The 6,105-nt window shown below is 45.3% G+C and overlaps 1 long non-coding RNA gene across 1 annotated transcript; it reads left to right on the top strand.

Annotated features, from left to right (window-relative positions):
• The first annotated feature begins 1,093 nt into the window (after positions 1 to 1,093).
• On the top strand, positions 1,094 to 4,467 carry LOC106695915. The gene is made up of 3 exons (XR_002827800.1): positions 1,094 to 1,305; positions 4,171 to 4,273; positions 4,361 to 4,467. It is a non-coding gene; the product is annotated as an uncharacterized LOC106695915 (long non-coding RNA).
• Positions 4,468 to 6,105: the final 1,638 nt, after the last annotated feature.

Here is a 6,105-nt window from a genome sequence, read left to right as displayed (position 1 = left end):
CCAGCTTTTCACCCCAGGACTGAGATAGGAAGACTGTGGGAGAAGTGTTGTTATGTGGCCTTGGCCTTAGACGTTGGGACTTCTGCAGAATGAAGTGAGGAGTCCCGGGAATCTGGGCCCTGGGTGTAGGGTCTGTCCCCTGTCTGTCTGCCCTGTAAAATCACCTGAGACTAATCAGTCCTCTGAGAGGAGGTTAAGAACCTGCAAGGCCTCAGAAAGCATGTAATTTGAAGAAGACCACCATTTTACTAAGGAGGACACTGAGACCTAGAGAGGGTGAGGAATTGTCAAGGCGATCTCCAGAGCCAGGAGGAGCTCAGGTCTCCTGGCCGGTGTCTTGGAGCTCTTCTCCCCTCAGAAGTGACAATGTATCCTTCTCACTTCTTGGAGTCACTCCAGTCTGGCATCGCCTCCTGAGCACCGGACTTGGAATGGAGGGATGGCAAACTGTGGTCCTGTAGACCCTTCCCCAAAGCTCAGGGAATAGCCTTCCGAGAGCACAAACCCGAGTTAGCCTTGGTGATCCTCCTCCGCCTCAGGTCATAATTTGGGGGACACTGGAGTGAGCAGTGACTGGACCAAGAAGAAAGACAAGATAGTTGAAAGAGGGAGATGGTGTCTAACTATGGGTACGTTTCTTCTTTCAAGAAGCTTACCAAGTTCTGGACAAAGGACAAGTTACACGTCCAGGCATGGGGCATGGTCCAGTCAAAGTTCCACCAAAGCCTGGCTCCTGCCCCAGGATTCAGATGAAGTGCGCCATGATGAATCCCCCTAACAAATGTATGATGGATTCTCAATGTGCCGGGAACAAGAAGTGCTGTATGGGCTATTGTGGAAGAGTCTGTATGATGCCCAAGAACTGAATGGAGGAAGAGGTAACTCCCAGGGGCACAGAGAAAGCTGAGCGGTGGGAAATGATCCTTGGTTCTTGAGAGGGAGGATACTGGAAGGTGATGGGGAAACTGAGGGGTCTCAGAGGCTGTAACTGGGCTTCTTACAGGAGTGACATGTGGACTTGACCCTATCTCTCACTGCCTCTGAGTGCTTTGACCTGCTGACTCATAGCTCTGGTTCTCCTCTCTCCTACCAGGTGGAGCCTGCTCTTGTTGCACCAGTGAAGACCCAGGACTGCAGTCCCTGGTCCCTACAGCATTTGAATGCCTTTCTCACATGGCTCATTCTTCCTCTCATCGAGGTTGCCTAAACCTGGGCTGCTTCTCTCAGTGATTTCCTAATAAAAGACTGCTTTCTACTCCATTTGTTTGGTTCCTATGACTTCTATGCTCCTGGAAGCTCCTGGAGGTGGGTGTGGAGTTGGGATTCCCTCTCCACAGTGAGGGTGGGGGCGAGAGGGCTCTATGGGAGCTGTTCCTGGTGTGAAGGAGAGCAGGGGCAGGAGAAAGAGACCCCACTCCTAGGGATTAATATTAGAAATCCAATAAACAACCCAAGAACTATATTCTCCATATCATCAGGAAATGGAAATCTGGACATTTCACTTGTTCATGCTCAAGATGCCTCCATTAGCACACAATCCCTTTGGATTAAGCAATATCCTCTCCCAACTTTAGATTTTAGGATGTGAATGAGGAGACAAGACACTCCAAGTCCTTAATCCTCTAGTAGGAATGTTGAATAGTGTTCTCTGGAGATATAAAGTTGGGGGCAGGGCAGATCCAAGTAGTGACGAGAATGGGGAGTATTTGTTGGGCAAACTTGAATGACCTCGGGGCTCTGTTGTTGGCCCCACTGCCCTTGGACAAGGAAGCTCTCAGGAGGCCAAAGCCACAGGAGGAAGAGGAGAATTTTGGGTGGAGTGGGAAAAGTACAGGCTTGGGAGTCAGTGACCTGAGTTCTAGCCCAGCTTTGCCACCTCTGAAAGACTCCCCAGTCACCATGGAAATGTCCCTAGGAAAGTGCCTTCTCATAACAAGCTAGACAGCAAGACTTACCTTCTGCCAGTTACTCCATCAGGAAGAATTTATTTCACAAGGTCACTTTTGATGAACCTGAATTATCTTTCTGCCTCTATTTCAATCACAGCCTTTCACACTAGACCAGCCGTGGGCAAACTACGCCCTGCGGGCCGGATCCGGCCCATTTGAAATGAATAAAACTAAAAAAAAAAAAAAAGACCGTACCCTTTTACGTAATGATGTTTACTTTGAATTTGTATTAGTTCACACAAACACTCCATCCATGCTTTTGTTCCGGCCCTCCGGTCCAGTTTAAGAACCCATTGTGGCCCTCGAGTCAAAAAGTTTGCCCGCCCCTGCACTAGATGGTACTATGCCTTCCCTTTCTGCAGCTTGGGATTTTTATGGAGACACAAATTCATCCACAATACCTGTGCTCCTGGAAGCTCCCATAATCTTTTACTCTTGAGTCACAGTAGAGCATACCATTGCTGCTTCTGGGCACTTCAATTGATGTCGCATCCTGTCCAGCCAGCATTGCCAAAGGCTTCGACATCACTTCCATGCCTCTTCCTGGAAGTGAGATGCTGCAGCCATTGGATGCTGGATTAAAGTCCATCCTTCCTCTGTGTCTGCTTTTTACCATCACTAGTCCTCACATCTGTGACGGAGCCTATGCATGTGCTGTCTGAACCAGTACATGTGCACATGGGGTGGCTGCAGAGGAGGCAGGGAGAGCAGGCACCTGGACCTTCCAGCTCCCATGGGGGACATGGGCTCAGCTTCCCACTCCTGAGACTGAGCTGGTGAATATGCTCTAATTGTAGGAACAGCGTTTATATACATAGCAGTCAAGAAATGAAGGTTGGCCCTGGCCGGTGTGGCTCAGTTGGTTGGATGTTGCCCCATGCGCTGAAAGGTCCTGGTTTGATTCCCAGTCAGGGCACATACTAACATACCAGGTTGTGGGTTTGATACCCAATCAGGGTGCATATGGGAAACAACAACCAATCAATCTCTCTCTCTCTCTCTCTCTCTCTCTCTCTCTCTCTCTCTTCCTCTCTCAAAATCAATTTTAAAAATATATTTTTAAAAAATGAAATGAAAGTTGTCTAAACCAATCTCATGCCAACTGTGAGCACTGGGGCAGCTGCTCTGACCTTCCCTCCATTTCGTCTTCTCGCCCCAGCTTCTGGCTTCTCGCCCCAGCTTCTGGCCTCGAGTTTAACCGATGATAAAAAGGAAGGAAATAGGAGCTAGTAAGGCCGATATTCACTAACCCCCCTAATGCCTCATAAAAGGCTTTTTCAACTCTGCATGAAGTGAAGGGGAGAGAGCAAGAATGACGGGGAAGTTAAGGTCTGAGCTGCATGATATTAGTGAAAGGACCGCAGCTGCTAGCTGAAGTGCCCAGGATGAGCACCACAGCCTTAAAGTCCCTGGCTATTTGGGAGCAGCTCAGCAGCTACCAAGCTCCTCCCAGAGACACTGCGTTCTCCAGCAGAGGAGTTTCTGCTGAGCTGTAACCCTGGTGTTACACCTGCAGGCTCTGTTCTGTGTGCACCGAGGGGTGAGCAGCCAGGGTCACTGATAATGACTGGACATTCTTTGGCCACTTCTGAGGCTCTCCTTGTCCAGATCCTCCTCAGATGAGGAGACTCTGTTCTAGCCAGCCATGTGTGTCTGCCCCCAGGACTCCAGCGTGACAAGGGTCATGCTCAGACCACTTGTTTCTCAGGTTGTCCCAGGGGCCTGAGCCACAATCTTCCACTGAATTTGGAATTGAAAGTCCCCGCTGACATAATCCAGATCTTCATCTTGCAGATGGGGAAACCAATTTCTACGGGTGTCATCAAAGTTCACACTAGGCATCAAGGGCAGACCTGAGGCCGGGAACTACCTGTCCTAATATGCTTGTTCTCTTTCTTTTTAAAAAAAATTTATTTCTTTATTGATTTCAGAGAGGAAGGGAAAGGGAGAGAGAGATAGAAACATCAATGATGAGAGAGAATCATTGATATGCTTCCTCTTCATCTTGCAGATGGGGAAACCGATTTCTACGGGTGTCATCAAAGTTCACACTAGGCATCAAACCTGGAACCCTTCAGTCCTCAGGCTGACGCTCTATCCACTGAGCCAAGCCAGCCAGGGCTCTTGTTCTCTTTCTATAGGATGTTGACTAAGTCAGGAGGACTAGTAGCCTTAAAAAAAAAAAAAAGGCTTGTTGATCTATTCATTTTACCTGAACCAGAAATCAAGTACATAGCAAGAATTCCAGGATAATAGAATGATTTGAACCAAAGTGGAGAATCAAAGATAATGCAATTTGGGGAGAAGATAAGAACAATTAAACGGTAAATGGACACTCCATAAAAGGCCAAGTGTTCTGCATCATTTTGGTGTCCTGTCAATAATCTTTCTGCTCCTCTAAATCCTGGCAGCATTTCCCTTCTGGGGGAAGATCTCAAATATGACCAGAGTTGTGCTTTCGATGGCTTGTAATTTGGAAACTGTGTTTAACAAGTTGTTTCCTGTCCATTCTTCTACGAGAGTGATAGAAGGGAAGTGTCCAAAGGAGATCTGAGAATTTCAAACAAACAAAACAAAAATCTTGGTGTGTGTATTGGATGAAGTCCACAAATTGACGAACATGCATTAGCAGATGGGACGTCAGTAGGTAACAACACGATGATTTTTTTTAACTAATGGCTTCAGTCTTTTAGTTCACTGAGCACTTGCCACTGGTATTTACTGATCCAGGCAAAGTAATTAATCATGCTTGGCTTTATCTTTTTTTCGTTTACAACTTTAACAATACATATGTTTTTAAATAACTTTTCCATAAAGTAAGTGGCCTTAATGCGGATAGCAGTTATCAGTTAACCTGAGCTCCTACATTGAGAAGGGGGGTGTCAGTCCAGATCCAGTGAACTTGATTTTGCTGATGACTGTTAGCCAGTTTACAACTTCCCCTTTTATGTACACACCGGATGTTTGTACAGTAAATATTTCAGACTGTACCTATAGAAATTTTATTGATGTTCACAGGCATTCTAGCCATCAGAGCTGGTGCAGGAGTGGTAGCTGCCACGTTTTAACCACTGTTTCTCCCCTTCATGACATGAAGATTCATTTTCATTGTTTGAACTAGGATCTTTCTGTGGCTGAGGTTTAAGGACAGAAAGTGATCACTCTAGACCAGTGATGGCGAACCTATGACACGTGTGTCAGAGGTGACACTCGAACTCATTTTTTTGGTTGATTTTTCTTTGTTAAATGGCATTTAAATATATAAAATAAATATCAAAAACATAAGTCTTTTTTTACTATGGCTGCAAATATCAAAAAATTTCTATATGTGACATGGCACCAGAGTTAAGTTAGGGTTTTTCAAAATGCTGACAGGCCGAGCTCAGAAGGTTCGCCATCACTGCTCTAGACTCTGAGTGAGCTCTTAACCCCCAAACCTCTCATGCTGTCTGTTTCCAAAATGGATTCAATAAACATCATTTTGTACACGTGTAGCCTACTGGATTCCCATGAATAGGAAAGATTTTCAAAACCTCCTAGATATCTAATTGCCCCCTTTTTCCTTTTATGTTTTTTTTAATGTGACATGCCAAACTTTTTTTAAATTGAAGAGAGAGAGAGAGAGAGAGAGAGAGAGAGAGAGACATTGATTGGTTGTCTTCCATACCCACCCCAATTGGGAATCAAACCCACAACCTGGGTATGTTCCCTGACTGGGAATCAAACCCATGACCTTTTGGTGTATGGGATGATGCTCCAACCAACTGAGCTGCACCATCCAGAGCTATCTATATCTATATCTATATCTATATCTATATCTATATCTATCTATAGATCTATATATATAGATCTCTCTAGATATATCTATATATAGATGTATTTATATATATATATATATATATAGATATCTCTCTCTCTCTCCCTCTCTCTCTCTATATATATATATAGTCAGCTTCTTATTAGCTCCAATTGGTCTCACTGTCTGAATTTGCTGTGATGTCAAAAAATTGACCCACAAAGAGCAAGTTCTGAGTTGGGTGAGATAAATACATGCCCTGAGAATGGAGCTTTTCATGAAGCTACCAGAGAGGTCAAATACTGACAATTTTCTGGAGATGGAGCTTTGGAGTAGCGTAAAAGCCATTCTCCCCTTCAG

Source organism: Myotis lucifugus, unplaced genomic scaffold (genome assembly GCF_000147115.1).
Source record: "Myotis lucifugus unplaced genomic scaffold, Myoluc2.0 scaffold_4646, whole genome shotgun sequence".
NCBI lineage: Eukaryota > Metazoa > Chordata > Mammalia > Chiroptera > Vespertilionidae > Myotis > Myotis lucifugus.
Note: the sequence above shows the minus strand (reverse complement) of the source record. Positions and strands in the feature narration are given on the sequence as shown.